Below are 21,021 nucleotides of genomic sequence, written 5' to 3'. Positions count from 1 at the left end.
AAGTGGGAATAGTCAAAGTATATTTTTAGATGAATGCAAGCCTCAAGAATATAACAATAGAGAACACAACAGTCTCTGCCATGATAGTAAATTATATCTCACAAAAAGAGAAACATTTGAACAATGCAGTTCAAGGATTAGTTTTAGTGAAAGGAGGTGGATCCTTAAGTTCATCATCAATTAGGTGGATTTTCTTAGTTAAAGTTTTAAAAAAAGAGGATCTAATGAGGAGTTGAAGCAGTTACACTTTAGATGGAGACCCCACGTGAGTCATATATGAGTCAAGGTGGATTTCAAGAAGTTCAACTTCAGTTTGAGGAAATTTCAACATCTTTTATGCATGACTTGTCCTCAAAATTGACCCAAAGAAAACACATGCATTTTGGATCTTCATTTAAGGAGATCAACATTAGTTGGAGCAACTTTCGAATGATGTCTTTTAGTTCGTTCAAGTGGATCTTCAAGATCATCTTCAATTAACTTTCAGTTGATTTCATAACTCCTTTTCTATAAGATCTTTTCTTCTATCTTTTGTTCTTAATTCTTTCTTCCTTTCAGCATGTATTGTAGAGTAATTTGTCTCTTTCATGCTTAATGGCAGACCTATAACAACAATAATTCCTTCCATATTCAATAAAGAAATTGGTTCCTACTCAAGGTTTCTTGTCTTTATTCTGTGTTAATGAATAATTTGATGTGTTTATTGTGATTTAATCATTCAAATCCTCTAGTATTGAATTTTTTTGAGATGTAGAGAAGGGAGAGGGAAAGGCTTTCAAACCAAGGGAAGGCCAACCATGATGACAATGGAGAGAAGGGAATGGAACGCAAGGAAGATAAAACATGGGAAGTAGATCTATTATAATTCATGGATAGAGATATTGCCACATACAACAATTCCACTGTTATAGCCAAAGTAATGGGTGTTAAAAAAACAAGGGAATAAATCCATAAATGGGTCTGTCGGCATTGGAAGAAGGCTAAAGAAATATACTTTATGCCAAAACATTTTTTCTTGGTGGAATTTGAAATCGAAGAGGAGATGAATTCAATCCTAAATAAAGGAATATGGAAATTTAACAACTTATACATATATGTCCAGAGATGGACTCTAAATTTTGACCCTTATGCCCAAACCATAGAAGAAAGACCAATATGGTTGTGGTTATACAACCTTCCCTTCAAATTTTGGAGTGAATATCAAGTCTAAATAAGATTGGCAATAAAATGGGTATAACGCTAGAAATGGATATGGGGAATGATGACCAAATTCACTTTGCCCGAATCAATATTTTAAGCATTCAACCAATCCCAAAAGAAATAAAATTCTGGATGTCTGTGGGAGGATGGAATCAAAAGATTGAAAAAGAGAGATTTTAATTTTTGCATTAGATGCAGAAGAAGAAACCACAATGTAGATCGGTGTAGAGTAGCATTTGATAAATTTTAAAGATAAAGGAGATAAAATGATACACCAGTTGATATCCATCATTAAATTTTTCTTTGGATGGGACAGTTTCTCATGGGAGGCTACAAGCGCTTCAAGAGTTTTGTGTTCTTTGGAAACCCAATAAATTAACTTTATCAATTATTTCTTCAAGCCATAATTGGATTAAATGTGAAATTAAAAGCCTCCTTTCTGATTTGAATTACATCCTTTGTAACATTTATGGGCCCTCCAAAACTTCAGAGAAGAAAGAACTGTGGAAAATTTTGAGTCTAGAAGTACAAAATAGGAAATGGAAGGCCATATTGGCAAGGGATTTCAATGCCATCTTGCACCCCAGTGAGAAGGTAGGAGGCCTGGGCAGGATGTTGCAGGCACAAGTTGATTCTCAACAGTTTGCCACAAAGGCTGGACTAACTAATGTAGTTACCTCCAATGGAAGGTTCACATGGACAAATAGGAGAGCCAGTTTCTCAAACATCGTTGAGATACTAGATAGATTCTTTATAATAGAAGAATGGCTAAGGGAAGACACATTGCCAAATTCAATGAAAAGACCAATCCCTATCTCAGATCACTTCTCAGTTGAATTGAGCATCACCAAAAATGGTAGACATGGAAGAAGTCAATTCAAATTTGAGGGGATGTGGTTCAGAAGGCCAAGCCTGATTGATAGGAAATTGGTGGGCACAATCCAATACAAGTAAAGGGATGAAGATGTTTTCCTTTTGTAAGAGGTTGCAATTCTTGAAAGAAAATTTGAAAGTTTGGAACATAACTACTTTCAAAAATGTATTTGAATAAAAGAAATGGCTAGAAAGTGAATTAGAACAACTCAGTGAAATAGTTATCCAATAGGACATGTCTTAGGAAATAATTCACCAAATAAAAATAACTATTGGCGGAATATGAAGAAATTATTGCAAGAGAAGAATGCTACTAGAGATCGAAATCGCGTGAAAACCGGTTGAAAGATGGAGACTGAAACACCAAATTTTTCCATAACTCCACCAAAATAAGGAGAGGTAGAAACAAAATTGTGGAGATTGTTAGAAGTGATGGAGAGATTATTTTGGACAAGGCTAGGATCCAGAAAGCTGGGGTGGAGTTTTTTGCTGACCTCCTTGGAGGAGAAGGTAAAGCGAAAATGAGGTCCAACAATTTTCTCAATGACATACCATCATTGGTGATGGATGACGACAACTGTATGCTTACAACCCCGACTACTTATGAGGAAGTAAAGCAGGCTACCTTTCAAATAAATCCAGACAAGGCCCCTGGGCTAGACGACTTTACTACATAGGTCTTCCAAAAGTGTTGGGCTTTCATGGGAGGGACATTTTAGCAGTGGTAGAGGAATCCAGAAAGCAAAGATTGATGTTTAAGGAAATGAATAACACCAATATCACTTTGATTCCAAAAAAATAAGAGGTACTTGATTTCCCTCATTTTAGGCACATTTCTTTATGCAATACAATCTATAAAAATGTAGAAAATGTCATGGCAAATATATTAAAATGCATTTTGCCAAAGTTAATTTTGCCAAAACAAAGTGGCTTTGTTTCGAATAGAAATATTTTCGATGGGGCTATCACAACATACAAAATCTTGCATTTTATTAAAATCCATAATTCTAGAAGCATGATTCTAAAATCGGATATAAAGAAAGCATATGATCATGTTCAATGGAGGTTCTTGATGTCAATCATGCAGAAAATGGGTTTTTGTAGTCACTGGTTGGAATGGGTTTATAGTTGTATATCCACTCCAAGATACTCTCTACTTGTCAATTATTGCAAGGTGTGTGCCATTGGTCTCCTTGTGTTGTGCAACACAAAGCTTGGGTTTGTGACATGGCTTAACTGCCTCCTCCAGATTCTATAAGTCTAGTGGTTGTATTGGGCACTAATAGGTTGATCTTTTGGTGCAATGGCCACCGCACCTGTAACAAGTGGTATCAGATCTTGGTCATGGGTTCAAACTGCAATACCCTAAAAATGGTCACCTAAACCATGGGCCCCTAATCTCAACAACATCACCAAGGTCCTAACCAAAGGCAGTTAAATCAACCTTGAGCACCTAATTAATTTTTTTCTTCAATCATTAATGTTACATGAAAATTAATCACTCTACATTAATTAAATATTTATTTAATTAATTAAATCATTCCAAGTAAATCATTTTGATCAATTATCCTATTTATTTAATTAAATATCCTAGCATATTTAATTAATAAATAAATTTGCCATTTAATCATAAAAAAAGGAATTATTTTAAAGAATAAAAAGAGGAATTAATTTACAAAAAGAGATTTATCGCAAAAAGAGAAATTAATCTGCAAAAGAAAGAGTTAAATTCAAAACAAAAGAAAAGATTTAAATTGAAAGAAGAAATCAAACTTAAGATGTTTCTTTTTCTAAAATTGAGATAACTTGAAAAATCAGAAAAGCAATTAGATTGAATTAATCATTTTCTCTAAAAATAAAACTCAAAGCTTTTGAGGAAAGAAGTTCAGTTATATTGAAAAGCCTTTTTCTAAATAAAAATCTTGAGCAAATTAAAGAAAAGTGCATGGAATCAACTATTTTTATCTCAAGTGCATGGAATCAACTAAATTTTATCTCCAATGCAAACTCAGACTTATAATCTGAATGCATTCAATCAAGCTATAATTGGAATCTATCTCAAGATTAACTGAATTTGATCTCTCAATTATTTCAATTAACCTGAATTGTGCTTTTTCTTGAAGAATCTCAACCGCCCATTGATAATCGATCTTGACCGTTGGTCTCTCTTTTGAATCTCTATAAATTCAACCTTCATCTCTTATTCAAAGGACCCTAGAGATTTATTGTAATTATGCAGTTTTTGCTCTGGAGTCATTGAAGATATTGTGCTTTGAGATTATTGCATCTTAGTTTAGCTTTTTGCATATTTAGTTTAATCATTATTGCTTTCATTCATCTAGCTTAATCTTGCATATCTAGCTTAATCTTCATTCATCTAACTTAATCTTGCATCCATTTAGCTTGATTATTATGCTCGTATAGATTAAATCCTTCGTCTTGGTGTAGTCTAGTCACTGGTATTGCTTAGACAAATGTGAGAGCAAGTCTATACTCGCATCTTTTAGAAGGCAATAGGTCGATTTGTTATGGTTTTTATATTCATGACTATATCTGTCTAACCATGCATACAATGACTTAATTGAAGTGTTGTGTCTTACAACTTGCAGATACTTATCCACTTTTCACACACACATTTTTGGCGTCCACCGTGGGACAGAAGATTACATCTTTCGGCCTCGCAGATTAGCTCACTTTTATTTCAGATTTATTTTTTTGGATTTTTTCCGTACAATTTATGCAAAAACTCGTAGGTTTATTCACAAAGGCCTGAACGACAAACATCAGGTATCATACGGTTCATAGCAAATTACCGTACGACTCGATGAGAATACTCGTACGATATTCTGGTTTTTAGTATTAAAACATACTGCAATTTTGGGGTTTTTCTTATTGAATTTTTATGGTACTAATGCTAACCCTGGCTTGTTGTCTATCTACCTAAGAGATTTTGACAGCCTAATCAGTTTTTGCAAAATGTTTGTCGAAGAACACACCTGTCACACAAAAAACAATATGACTACTGATTCGTTGTTTTTGCAAGTTGCCAAAGGAGCTTCAAGTGAACTTCATGTATTATTTAAATTCATTTTTTAGGCACTTAAATTACTATCTGGTTAATGAACAAATATGTCTTTTGTGTTTTAAGAAAAATCTAAGAGGTAGGAGAGTATGCTCTTGTTTGCACAAACAATTAGAAATCTAGACCCTCGAAGCTTTTTCTAAGTCTGAAAATTTGTGTACCTTTAGCGGGCCTGTCACAGTGGGAAAAAGTAATTACCCTATGAGATCGACCCAAGTGAGTACACTTGGACCTGAGAATTCCAACTCACTATAATAAATAGGCCTCTCGTGAGTAAAGTCTCAGAGGACGGGATTATTTGAGTTTTCTCTTTGAGATCTCTCATATCGAACATTTTGTAGGGCCTCGCGGTCTCAATCATGTTTACATGACTACAACTTGTTTCAATACCTTGTTGGGCTATAGGCCTCAATCATGCTTGCGTGACTTCAAGGGGTAATTTTGAACAAAATTCTCGACTAAGAACTATAAGATAGAGGCTACCCAATTCACCTCCGAAAGGGGGATAATCTTTGTGCAAGAGAGATAGTAACTCTCCCAAGATACTTGCCATTTTGTGCCCCCATTAGCGTTTGGTCAGCTAATACGGCATTGAGAATCCATTGCGTGAGACTCAGCGACCGTATTCTAATTAGCTATTGGGTGTGTACCTAAGTCTGCAAGCAAAGGTTTTCTTCTCTAAGCCAACTTGCGTAGGGTTAGCGTGTTGTGCTTGAAGTTATTATACATCTTGCGTGTTTTCTGTGTTTTTCACCTCTGAAACTGGAGAAAACAATCAACAAACTCGGTGATCAAAAACTTTGTCCGTGTCAAAATCTAGTCTCTGTCAATCATCAAAACTCTGTCCGTGTCAAAACAAACTAGTCTTTATGAGTCATCAAAACTCTATCCTAGTCAAAATCTAGTCTCTGCCAGTCATCAAAACTTTGTCTGTGTCAGAATCTCATCTCTACCCAGTCCACTTTTGTACTAGTCTACTGAATTATCATCTGGCTATATACTTTATGTCGTACGAGTTGTGATTGGTCTTATCAATTTATGATCAGGTCCTATCAGAATTGTCGTCCGGGTATACAGAATTGTCATTTTGTTACTATAGAATTGTCATCTACCCTTTATTTTAGTGTCGTATGAATAATCATCATACTCATCATATTATCATCTGTAGAGCACTAAACTATCGTGCAAGTTTAGGAAGCAACTCATACGAAAAACTGTCTCTATCGTCTAGGAACTGTTAAATTATCATCTGGGTCTAAAAACTCTGTCGTACGAACTCCTGATTTTGTCAATGCAGAACTTGTCTGTCTACACACTTTTCCAGAACTGTCATACTTTCTTAATCAGTCTAATTGCCTAAATCAGTTTACAGTGAGAATAAATTTGGTCATCATAATTTTGTGTGTAAACAATCTTGATAGTGTACCCCTGTCGTTGTGTTGCATGATGTTGTCAATTATCTTTCAGCTAGTTCAATTAACTACTTATCAAACTTAAGTTACTTTAATCACGTCTTATACAGGATAGATCGTTCTTGAAACCAGATTGAGTCTTAGTTGCTTTTCTCAATCACGTTGTCAAACAAACAACTAGCTTCAATTTAATCTTGACTTCTGCATCACATCTAGTTCTCGGTCACATCGGTTAGAAATGCCTGCTCAAACTAGATGTTCTCATAAGAAAGCTGCCAAAGGTAAAGGATCATCCTTTTCATTACAAGATAGTCTATTCTTCGTAGAAAACTCTATCTCTAACAAACCTTCATTGTCAAATATACCAATTTTTTAATCAATCCTTATCTCCCACCATGTTTGGAGAAAGGCAAGAAAGAGGAGCTACTAAACATGATACTTATGACAATATCAGCACCCATGTTAATGATAGTAATTCCTCATCTACCGAATCTAAAGCCTCTGAACCTACAAAAGTTGTTATAAATAGCTGTCAAAAGGATAAAGATTTTTGAAAAATGATGAAGATTATCACGCTGGTAAACAAACAATTGCAAGCATTACAGACTAAAATCATAGAAATGAAAAACAAGGATAAATCATCAAAGCAATATTCTCTAGACACGATATGCCCGTTCCCATTTGACAAAAACCTTTACATGCCTCCATTTCCTTCAAGAGTGGAGATTCCTAAGTTTGACAAATATGACGGTAATGCAGACCCTCAATACCATGTAAGTGAATTTTTTCCTTTATGTATGGAGTTCATGCATGAACAAGCGTATCTCATGCGCCTTTTCCCAAGGAGTCTAGGAGGACAAGCTATGGAATGGTTTTCGAGCCTACCTATGGGAATTAAAACTTTTGAGGAATTAGTCAAATTGTTTCTCCAACAATACTCCTATAACATTCATCATCCAGTCACTGTGATCAAACTTTGCAATACCAAACAGAAGACAGGAGAACCTTTTCTCACTTTTCTTCAATGTTGGAGAAAGATGTTCTCTAGATATTCACGACCTATTCCAAATTCTGAGAAGATGGATATCTTTATCAATAACCTAATCCCTGAATTAAAATACAATATCCAAATGCAAGTGTACCCTTCATTCAAAAAAATAGTAGATAGTGCCCTCAGAATGGAAGATGTGCTTATAAAGAAAGGAGATATATCACTTTTGAAAGAAACACAACAAGGCTCTAGTTCCAAAGAAAAGAACAAATACTGTAAATACGACAAAGATAACAACAGAAACATTGTTAATGATGGAGTGGTGGACACTGTTAAAAAAAATCAAAACCCACAATAATTAATCTGGCTAGTGGCACACAAGCACTCAAAGCAGCTAAAACTGTGGTGGAAAATCCTCCGAAGAAATCTCAAGAGTGGCTTAAAGAGAAACCTTGGCTTTCAAAGCCTAAACACAATTTCACTCCTTTGGAGGAATCATATGAATCAACTCTTAAGATTTTATTAGCAAATGATCCGATAGCATTGCCAGACAACTCTAGACCATATGATCCAGAAGTTAAACCCAAATGGTGGAGGGAAAACTATGAATATCATCAAAACAAAGGTCATACAACAAACAATTGAAACGTACTACTGCTCAAATCTCCATTTTTGAACTGCTTAAGATCTCTTTTGCTCATAGAGAGATTCTGGACATAGCTTTGCTCACTACTAATGTCCCCAAAGATTTAGATGTAGATCGGTTTCAATCTGTGGTGGGTCACCTGACTTTGACTCATTACCTCACATTCTCTTAAGAAGAGGACAATTCATTGAATCACCCACATAACAAGCCATTACACATCGAAGTTATGATCCATAAACACCAAGTCAAACGTGCTTTGATAGATGGAGGCGCTAGGTTGAATATCTATACCTACAATTTACTGACACAATTGGGATTTTTTGAACATGTCATTGATCCAACAAAGAAAATAACAATCAAAGCTTATGATGAAGAAGAAAGAACCTCTAAAGGTTTGGTACTATTACCGATCAAGGTAGGACCTGTGGAAAGAGATGTTATTTTTTAGGTGCTTGATCTTTCTCTTTCATACAACATCTTGCTAGGTAGGCCATGGATTCACGAAATGCAAGCTACCTATCATCAGTGCTTGAAATTTACTTATAATGGAGTTGAAGTTAGTATTCCTACTGATACAAGTTACACCTATAATGCATTAAAGTAGTGTACTGATACCTTTATTCCTCATAACAGAGAAGCCTCTGCAACTGAAAGTTTAGAAATTTTGATGAAAGACTTAGAAAAGAAATTGAAAATCATAGATATTGGCATGGATGGATATAAGATAGAACCTATACTTTCACTAATGTCTCTTCCTCCATCACCAAGACAGTCTGGAAAACCATCTGAGGCTATGAAGCCATGAACTTCCACTCCAAATGTCATTTATGATGGTATTTTTGTATAGTCCTCTACTTCCCTTGCAGATGAAATAGAAGAGGAGGTTGTTCTCAAATGAATTTTCAAAGAAGATAGTGAAAACAAAGAAATACAACACTATGAAATTTCCCCTAAACAATATGGTCTAGGCTATAAGATGATTCAACGCATGGGATATTCAGGTACCGGTCCTCTAGGGAAGCGTCAAGAAGGTATTGTTGAGCCTATTAAGCTACAAAGTAAGTCTACAAATGATAAAGCTAGACTTGGATACCATTTAGAGGAGTTATCAAATCAGAAGCATACTTCTCATCATCAGTCTAAGTGGAGGAAAAAGATACTATCTTTAACATTACAGGAAATAAATACTCAGCAAACTTAGGAAGAGTATGAAAAAGGATAAGAAGAACTGGAAATAAAGAGAGAAGAAGCATCTTGTAATAAAGCTCCAACCATATCAGTAGTAACACTGCAAGGAGTATAAATCCCAGAAGATATGAGAGAAGAAATCAAAGGAATTAAAGAGTTGTTTGCACCACTAAACATTCTGGTCACATACACAGGTAGAATGCAAATAGATAATTCAGAAACTAACTCGAATGAGTATGAATGGGGTCCAAATCCTCTCTCAGATACATCTACTGAAGAAACTCCGCAAGAACCTAGTGCTATCATAGATGAAGCACAACAGATAGTGCGCTTGAAACTACAAAAGGAAATAGAGGAAATCAGACTAAAAAGACAAGAAGACTATAAACAATAGCTGAAAGAAGAAAGAGCACAAGAAAAATTTTCACCTACTATATCTCCCTCTAATGAGATAGAGCAAATCAGGTATGGGACTACAAATGAAGAATTGGATGCTACAGAAGCAGGGTCAGTCATTAGTCCAGAGAAAGTTGAATGGAAAAGACGATAGAGACTAATCGAGTCATCAAGGTTATGTCAACAGGTATGTCAAATACAAGTGATCATTGAACCAAATCATGAAGGAACTTACAACATCAAAGATGTAGATATTGATACTATACATAGTTTCACTAAGCCACTTGAAAAAGAGTCAAAGACTTCATCTTCTGACTCTGATCACTTTGACATGAGCTCAATTTATGACATTACCTACTCGACACCAAACTATGACTACTTCATCATGAATGTCGAAACTCTGTCTACTGAACCTGTTACTATTGAACCACAATATGTAGTCTAGTCCGAAGTAGAAGATGATGCTAGTGGTAGGTTTATTTGGTTAGGTCCCCTACATACTAACGTAAACTTTGATAATCATGTTCTAACTCTTCCTAGTCTCAAGATGCTTACGCAAGGTACTCTTCTGGAACTCAACTTGTTGGTCCAAGGTTGTGATGACAATATCGTGAATTCCCTTGAACCTATTATATCTTTATCCCTGGTACATCCTGAACTTATTGACTGTACTCTCCAAGATCAACCTTTGAATATACCTACCTTTGCCAATGACTATACATTAGCCAGTTATCTTAATGCAGTTGAACCAATGGACTCTTCCACCAATGAACAAAGTGAGAACATGACAGCAGAAAATGTCAAGTATCTTAGTCACAAAAAAATAAAAAAATAAAAAAGTTTTGATGGCGAAAACCACACTATGGCAGTGTCAGAATCAAAAATAGTAAAAATAAAGGACGTACCTAACGGTGAAAAAATCTCTGAGGTGCCTGAAGGTGAGATACTTGACATTTTGCCTGATCACTTTCAAGAGTGATCATCAGTGCTAATTGAACCTACACAGCTAGTAAACATTGGAACAGAAGAAGCTCAGCACACCATACATGTAGCTCAATCCTTGTCAGTCGAAGAAATAAAAGAATTTGTTGATTTCTTAACGGAAAAGAAGATCAATTTTGCATGGACATATGCTGATATGACAGGTCTGGATCCTGACCTCATAATGCATCATCTTTCTATCACTCTTGGAGTTAAACCCGTTAAGCAAAAACTCTGAAAAATGCATCCTCATGTTGCATTAATTGTTAAGGCTTAGTTAGAAAAATTACTAAAGGATGGATTCATCAAAGCAATTGATTATACGGAATGGATATCTAATATTGTACCTATTTCCAAACCTGACAAATCAATACGTGTTTGCACAGATTTCAAAGATTTAAACAAAGCTTGTATGAAAGACAATTTTTCACTACCAAACATAGACATGATCGTGGACATGACTGTTGGCTATGAAATGTACTCTTTAATGGATGGTTTTTCTGGATACAATCAGATCAAAATTGCACCTAAGGATCAAGAGAAAACAACATTCACCTGTGCATGGGGACTTTCTGCTGGAATGTAATGCCCTTCAGTTTAAAGAATGTGGATGCTACTTATCAAAGAGTTGTAACAACAATTTTTCATGATATGATGCGCAAAAACATGGAGGATTATGTTGATGATACTCTAGTTAAATCTATGAAAAGATCAACACATTTTTTAGAACTAGGTCCAATATTAGACAGGATGGAAAAATTCAAACAGATTAAATCCTAAGAAATGTGCATTTGGGGTTACATCCTGTAAGCTCCTAGGATACATTGCTTCAGCGAAAGGAATTGAAGAGGATCTAGAAAAAGTTAAGGCTATCATGGAAATGTCACCTCCAAAGAATGTCAGTCAAATGAGAAGTTTACAAGGGCACCTCCAATTAATAAGACGCTTTATTTCTCAACTAGAAGATAAGGCTCGACCATTCACAAAGGCATTACAAAAAGGAGTTACATACAACTGGGATAAAGATTGTGAACAACATCTAAAGCAAATTAAGGAATATCTTTCTAATCCACCTATATTGATGCCACCAATTCAAGGTAAGCCATTAATTCTCTACATATCAACTACTGGTACATCACTGGGGGCACTTTTGGCAGAACAGGATGAGAATAAAAAGGAAAGAGCTATATATTATATCAGCAGGACCTTGGTGTCCTATGAGATGAACTATACTATCATAGAAAAAGCTTGTTTGACATTGGTCTTTGCATCACAAAAATTAAGACATTAGATGCTACAACATTCTATCAAACTGGTGGCTAAGATTGATCCGCTCAAATACCTTCTCAGCAAAGCAACACTTACAGGGAGATTGGCTAAATGGGTCATGGTTCTTACAGGATTTGATATTGAATATATAAAACGCAAAGCTATCAAAGGAAAGGTCATTGCAGATCAACTTGTTGATGCTCTGCTTGAAGACAATCAACCTTTGCACATAGAATTTCTAGATGAATACATCATGCACCTTACTCAACGATCCTGGAAAATGTTCTTTGATGGGTCTTTCACTCAACATGGTTCTGGTGTTGGAATACTTTTTATCACTCCTCAAAGATATTCAATCCTAAAAGATTACAAAATTCTCTTTCCTTGTATAAACAATATTGCAGAATATGAAACTTTGGTAAATGGAATCAAGCTAGCTATCGAATAGAAGGTTGTTAAGTTATACATCTATGGAGATTCTCGGTTGATTATCAACCAAATCAATGATATATATCATACTTGGGATGAGAAACCGATGCTGTATAAAATAATGGTTGATGACCTCAAGAAATACTTTACCTTTGTAGCATTTCAGCAAATTCCTAGATCAGCAAATAGAGTAGCAGATGCTATGGCTACCTTGGCATATATACCACAGCTACAAGAATTTGAGTTCCGCTATGAATTCCTGGTGGAAGAGTTACATTATCCTACTTATGATTCCACTGAGTCGCAGATGGTCTATTCTATTATTGGACATGATTCATCTCGCTATAGCCACATTTACTCTTACTTGTGTGACCAAAGTTTCCCTGCTAATCTTACCTGTAATGAGAAAAGGAACCTAATCCAAAACGCTTCACGGTATGTCATCATCGCTAATGATCTATATAGGCGAGGTTTGGATACTACTTTGCTTAGGTGTCTAGAAACTGAAGAGTCCCAATGTGCATTATCTGGAGTGCATGAAGGTATTTGTGGATCTCATTCAAACGGTCTAACTTTAGCTCGAAAACTGCTAAGGGATGGATGTTGGCAATATTGCATTATAACAGACAATGAAAGATTGTTGGCATTTCATAAGGATATTGAGAAGGTTGTTGATGATTATGGATATAACTGATTAAAGATGTTTACTATCTTGATATTATTATTTTGTCATTGATGTCAAGAAATTGATTTTCTAATTCAGTATGATGTTGCCATATCTTGAGAAGTATGATTTAAAAGAGTATAAAGATGTCAGTAAAAGACACAGGAAAGAATATGATGAATAAGGGGATGAATAAGGTATTCAATGGGCAACTATTACCGAGTCAGACAATGATGAGATCATGATGTTTAGATTGTATTAACATCATACATATGTTGTAAGTTGTAAAGGTTAATACTATACTATGTTATCAAGCAAAGAACCTAGTTGGTAAACCCTAAGGTTATCGCTATTGGTTAATGAAGGTAGAATGTCTAGCGAGTGAAGTTTAGTATTCACCGAGTTATAACCGAGTTGCTACCGAGTTGTAACCGAGCTATAACAAAATGCATTAAATGTTTGCATGCATTATTTAATGAAAGAAGCTGATGAGATGGAACTGATTAAATGATTGGTGAGCCATGGATGAAGTTTGTTAACGAATCTAAGGCAATGGAAAGTTGGCATGAAGATCTACAACACAAATTGAACCACAATACCCTGGCACAAGTTCCAAGAAATGTATGCAAGTTCTAAGGTAGGGTAAAACGTTTTCAGATCGAAAGATGCATTGAACCTGGACAAGATTGAAGATCTGATGGCTATGATTGATCATGGGAAATGTGATCAAGGAGATTAAGCGGTTACCTAATTGTTTATAAATAGGAAACTGTTGATAAACAATGTATGCGGGCAAGTGTATGCACAGGGATGCTACATAGTGATTACCGAGCACAGAAGCTTGAAGACCTGTTAGAATAATAGAGTATAGAAGCCCAGCAGATAGACAAGATTAGTTCTATGTCTAGATTGTATTGAATAAATAGGAATCTGCTTTAGCATTTTAGATGTGAAGTTGCAGATAGATTTTTATTACTGTTATTTTGTGAAAGTGACAGAAAATCTCTTAACTAAGTGGACTTAACAGTCTTATTTGTAAAACCCTCCAACAAGGTGACATTCTGATTGAGTGTTTGAAATCCTTTAACAAGGTCACTTCTAACAAGGTGAAGATCCTAACAGATCTGAGGGAAATCCCTTAACCGGGTCACATCTAGTAATGTGTTTGTAATCTTTAACAGGATTTGCTTTTAACCAAGCATACTCTAGAAGAGTATATTTCTTGGTGGGTCTGAAATCCCACAGTGGTTTTTCCCTATTTGGGTTTCCACGTTAAATCTGGTGTTATAAGGTTTATGATGTTTATATGCTTTTGAACTTGCATGTTTAACCGTTTTGGTTATATTACTGTAGTATATGTTACCGAGGTTGAATCTGATGTTTTAATGGAAGATTAAGTTTGTATGATTCACCCCCCCCCCTCTCATCTTGTTGGCTATTGGATCTGTACTTATATTAAGTATCAGAACTATCAATTGGTATCAGAGCTTTGGACTCCGGAAGGAAAAGTTTAAAGGCACTTGAGTTAAAGATCCAAAGATGTATAAGAGGGATGCACCGAAGCTGAACAAGTCAAGTTTCTCTACATGGCAGAAAAGGATGAAGTTGCATCTATCAGGAGTTGGAGAATATGTCGTATACTATCTAGAGAATGATTTTGTTACACCGAGCACCTATCCATTGACTATGGAAGAGATAAAGGCAAAGCAAGAACATATTCAAGCAATGATTGAAATAACATTTGCACTGACCGATTCAGAGTTTAATGATCTAGAAGGCTGCAATGATGCAAAGGCTATGTGGGATAAGCTCATATCAGTATATGGAGGAGATGAACATGTTCAAAGAGAAAAAGTAGATAGTCTAAGAGGACAACTTGAAACTATGAGGATGAATGAAGGTGAGAACATAACTTAGTACAGTACAAGACTAAAGGAGATTGTCAATCAAATCAAAGGAGTAGGTGGAACTATTGAAGAAAAGGATATAACAAATAAGTTGTTGAGAACCCTTCTACCAGCTTATGCAATCCGAGTCTCTGCAATCAATGAATTGAGGTTTGTACCTAATATGCCAGTTTCTTTAGATGCTACTATTGGTAAGCTACATGCATTTGAATTAAGTAACTTTGATAACAGTGGATCTTCGGTAAATAAAGTTGAATCTGCATTTAGTTCTTTTCATCTTGATGAATCTAATGATTACAATGAAAGAAAGTATAAGTACTCTGAAGGAGATCACAGTGGAGCAAGTGAAAGATTTCATAAGAACATGGAAGAAGTACACAAACTGTATGAGGAAATCAGAAAGCAAGAAGAGTTTGAAGCACTACTAGCCAAGAGGTTACCGAGAGGCAAAGGTAAGTATAAAGGAAAACTACCTTTGAAATGTTTCAATTGTGATAAGATAGGACATATGGCTTCTAACTGTCTTGACAAAGATTTTACTGAAAAGAGAGATTATCAAGATGACAGACAGAAAGATAATCATTACAGAGGACACCGAGACTTCAGAAGAAGAGATAGAAAGACATGCTTAATAGCTGATGAGGAATCCAATGATGATAAATCAGATGAGACTGATACAGAGGAAGTAGTTTATCTGGCTATCAAAGATGGATCAGATGAAGAAAGGTATGAAGAAAAAGCCCTTATATCTCACATAAACACTAATGATTCTTGGATTATAGATAGTGGATGCTCACATCATATGACAGGAGATAAACACAAGTTTGTTATATTAGAAGATTATGATGGAGGCTATGTTAGATTTGGTAATGATGCACCATGTCCGGTGAAAGGTAAAGGATCTATAACACTTCTTGATAATGCAAGATGCAATGATGTTTATTGGGTTGAAGGTTTGAAATACAATTTGTTGAGTGTAGCACAGCTAAACAACACAAGTTACCGAATAGAATTTCAGAAAGGAATTGTCAAAGTTCATGACAAGAATGGAAAGTTAGCTGCTACCGGGACACAAACAAAAGGTAACACATTTCACCTTGACTCAACTCGTAACAAGTGTTTGTATGCAAAGATAGATGATACCTGGTTATGGCATAAAAGGTTTTGTCATGTAAATTTTGATAATCTGATCAAAATAAGTAAGAAGCACCGAGTAAGAGGTCTACCGAGTCTTGAAAAACCTGAGAATGCTATGTGCCGAGGATGCCAGATGGGTAAAATGACAAGATCAAGCTTTACAAGTAAGTCTTACACTTCTAAGGGAATTTTAGATCTAGTGCACACTAACCTTTGTGGTCCTATGAAAGTTCAAAGTTATTATGGTGATAAATATTTCATATTATTTATGGATGACTATTCAAGGATGATGTCAATAATGTTTTTAAAAGAAAAATTAGAAGCTTTTCAAATGTTTAAATGGTACAAGGCAAGAGTTGAAAATGAAACAGGAAGACAACTGAAATGTCTTAGATCAGATAGAGGAGGAGAGTTCACATCTGATGAATTCAACTTATTCTGCAATGATCATGGTATTAAAAGACAAGTCTCTGCGCTGAGAACTCCATAGCATAATGGAATAGCTGAGAGAAGAAACAGATCTATTGTGGATTGTGCTAGAACACTGATGATTGAAATGAAGGTGCCACAAACATTTTGGAGAGAAGCAATAAGCACAACAATTTACACCTTGAACCGAATTCAATTGAAGAAAGGTACTTTGAAGACACCATATGAAATCTGGTATGATAAGAAACCTAATGTAAGTTATTTTAATATCTTTGGAAGTAGATGCTATGTTCACAAAGATGATAGAAATGGCAAGTTTGATCAGAAAAGTGAAGAAGGAACATTTCTAGGTTATTCTTCTAGAAGCAAAGCATTTAAATGTCTGACCAAATCATCTAACAAAATAGTAGAAAGTGCAAATGTGAAAATTGATGAATTTGCAGAAAGAAATGATGAAGGAAATTCCAAGGAACCAGAAGACTATGATGAATTTGTCTATGTTCAACCGAGAAGTCTTACCGAGAAGACTGTTGAAGAAAATGAAGAGAATATCCAGTTACTGAGTGATGAAGAAGATCATACAGAGCCTACCGAGCCTGTATTAGCCAAGTATGTCAAAAGACATCATGCACCAACTCAGATTATAGGAGATAAGGATGATCCAGTGATGACAAGGAACAAACTGAGACATAACACATGTTTGATATCTAAATTTGAACCGAGAATAGTGAAAGAGGCATTTAACAGTGAAGATTGGATAAATGCTATGACAGAAGAGATTGATCAAATCAAGAAGAATGACACATGGACACTAATCCCAAGACCAAAGGACAAAAATGTAATCGGTACAAAGTGGATTTTCAGAAACAAGCTAAATGAAAAAGGAGAGGTCATTCGAAACAAAGCAAGACTAGTTTGCAAAGGTTATGCTCAAGAAGAAGGAATTGATTATGGTGAAACTTTTGCACCTATTGCTAGAATTGAAGGAGTAAGAACATTGTTGGCCTATACTGCTTTCAAAAATTTCAAGGTATATCAAATGGATGTCAAATCTACATTTCTGAATGGAATATTAGAAGAAGTTTTTATTGAACAACCTGAAGAATTGTTGAAGACAATAATAAAGATCAGGTATGTAAATTGAACAAAGCTTTATATGGTCTGAAACAAGCACCTAGAGCATGGTATGAAAGATTGCACTCTTATTTGATTAAGATTGGTTTTATAAGGACAAGTGAGAACAGCAACATGTACATGAAGAATGATGAAAATGGAATACTGATCTCAACCATATTTGTTGATGATATTATATTTTATGGAAATGAAATGAGCAAAGAATTTGAGATGTCATTAATCGATGAGATAAAGTATTTTATAGGTTTACAGATACTGCAAATGAAAAATGAGATTTTCATTACTCAATCCAAGTACATAAAGGAAATCTTGAAGAAATTTGGAATGGAGGATTCAAAACTAGTAAGTACTCCTATGACTACCAACTGTAAATTATCAAAGAATTATGAATCTGCATCTGTTGATGAGACACTTTACCGATCCATGATTGGAAAGCTACAATATGTTGTTCACAGCAGACCAGACATAGCACATGCAGTAGGTATAGTAGCAAGATTCTCTGCAGATCCTAAGGAAACACATATGACAGCAATCAAAAGAATTTTTAGATACTTGAAAGGCACTGAGGATTATGGCTTAGTATATCAGAAAGGAAATGATTTTGATTTAAAAGTTTATACTGATGTTGATTGAGCAGGCAACATTGATGACAGAAAAAGCACAAGTGGAGGAGTTTTCTTTTTAGGAGAAAGACTAGTGAGTTGGTTTAGCAAGAAACAAGGATGTGTTTCACAGTCAACGGCAGAAGCTGAATACGTTGTTGCAGCACTGAATTGTACCAACATTGCATGGATCAAACAATTGTTGGAAGGAATAAATGAGAAAGTTACTGAGCCAGTAACTATATTCTGTGACAATACTAGTGCCATTAATATCTCAAAAAACCTTGTTATGCACTCTAAGACAAAGCACATCTCTATCAAATATCATTCTCTTAGAGAAGAAGCTCAAGAGAAGAAAGTGGTGTTGGAGTATGTTAGCACAAAGGAACAAATAATAGATATCTTCACCAAGCGACTACCAAGGGACACTTTTGAATATCTCAGAAGTCAAATAGGGGTCCTACCCCTATCTTCTACTCACTGATCGAGTTCGATGAAAGCATCAATCCGATGACTCTATCGAATATCTTTTAGGAGTTGATGCTGCATTACACACTTTAGGATATTTTCTAAAGGTGTATAGGAATTATTACAGGAAACAATACAGGGAACCGGAATTAAAGACAAAATGCTCTGACCGAGACTCAATTGATACACAATAGCAGGAAATCACTTCATACAGGAAGAAATTATGTTTTAGTTCTTTACTTTTTGGCATTGTTGTCAAAGGGGGAGAAGACTAACATCGAGGGAGAAGTATAAAAGAAAATTGAGCAGACTACAGATTGGAAAGAAGACTGAAGAAAAGAGGAGAAGTCTAATGTATGGGGGAGAACATTTCAACATTTCAGAATCACATCAATCCGAATCATTTTTAGGTCAAATCAATTGGTTTTGCCATCAATGCCAAAGGGGGAGATTGTTGGCAATATTGCATTATAACAGACAATGAAAGATTGTTGGCATTTCATAAGGATATTGAGAAGGTTGTTGATGATTATGGATATAACCGATTAAAGATGTTTACTATCTTGATATTATTATTTTTTCATTGATGTCAAGAAATTGATTTTCTAACTCAGTATGATTTAAAAGAGTATAAAGATGTCGGTAAAAGACATAGGAAAGAATATGATGAATAAGGGAATGAATAAGGTATTCAATGGGCAACTATTACCGAGTTAGACAATGATGAGATCATGATTTTTAGATTGTTTTAACATCATACATATGTTGTAAATTGTAAAGGTTAATACTATACTATGTTATCAAGCAAAGAACCTAGTCGGTAAACCCTAAGGTTATTGCTATCGGTTAATGAAGGCGGAATGTCTACCGAGTGAAGTTTAGTATTCACCGAGTTATAACCAAGTTGCTACCGAGTTGTAACCGAGCTATAACAGAATGCATTAAATGTTTGCATGCGTTATTTAATGAAGGAAGCTGATGAGCTGGAACTGATTAAATGATTGGTGAGCCGTGGATGAAGTTTGTTAACGAATCTAAGGCAATGGAAAGTCGGCATGAAAATCTACAACGCAGATTGAACCGCAATACCCTAGTACAAGTTCCAAGAAATGTATGCAAGTTCCAAGGCAGGGTAAAATATTTTCAGATCGAAAGATACATTGAACTTGGACAAGATTGAAGATCTGATGCCTATGATTGATCATGGGAAATGTGATCAAGGAGATTAAGCGATTACCTAATTGTTTATAAATAGGAAACTGTTGATAAATAATGTATGCGGGCAAGTGTATGCACAAGGATGCTACATAGTGATTACCAAGCACAGAAGCTTGAAGACTTGTTAGAATAACAAAGTATAGAAGCCTAGCAGATAGACAAGATTAGTTCTATGTCTAGATTGTATTGAACAAATAGGAATCTGTTTTAGCATTTTAGATGTGAAGTTGCAGATAGATTTTTATTACTGTTATTTTGTGAAAGTGACAAAAAATCTCTTAACCGAGTGGGCTTAACAGTCTTATTTGTAAAACCCTCTAGCAAGGTGACATTCTGATTGAGTGTTTGAAATCCTTTAACAAGGTGAAGATCCTGTAGCGTCCTAAAATTGTGACACTTGCAATTTCAACCACATTTGGGTCTTCACGATGGCGACGCAACACTGAACCTGAATGGAGACCCCGAAACTTGCTCACGACACCAAAAACTGCATTTTTCCAGCACCCTGGCCCGATCCTCCTTGCACCCTGCTGTCCCGGGAGGTGGGACCAGAGCGCCCAGCGCCCTGGTCCTTCAGGACCATGGCGCCCAACGCCCTGGTCCCTGGCCCTATTTTGGGCCCGATCTCCTATGGGACTTCGGGCCTTTTTGTTTGCAAATTGGAAAATAACATTTCCTGGTCGGCCTAAGGTCGGGAAAATCAGTCTTTTAACCCTAATTGGCAAGTATATAAACTACTTTTCCTCTCTCATTTTGAGGAGGATGAAAAAAGGTGGAAACGATATTCAAACATTCAAGCATTCAAGCATTCAAGCATTCAAGCATTCCTTCAAGCAATTGATCATTCTAAGTCTCCATTCAAGGCTAAGTGTTGCATTCAAGACAAGGATTCAACCATTGAAGAGGAGATCACTTACAACACGTCACATGCTACAACATACAACATACAACAAACAACAACATCTATACCTTCGCATATAAGGATACAAACATCC

The sequence above is a fragment of the Cryptomeria japonica genome, chromosome 9, assembly GCF_030272615.1.
Source record: "Cryptomeria japonica chromosome 9, Sugi_1.0, whole genome shotgun sequence".
Lineage (NCBI taxonomy): Eukaryota > Viridiplantae > Streptophyta > Pinopsida > Cupressales > Cupressaceae > Cryptomeria > Cryptomeria japonica.
Note: the sequence above shows the minus strand (reverse complement) of the source record.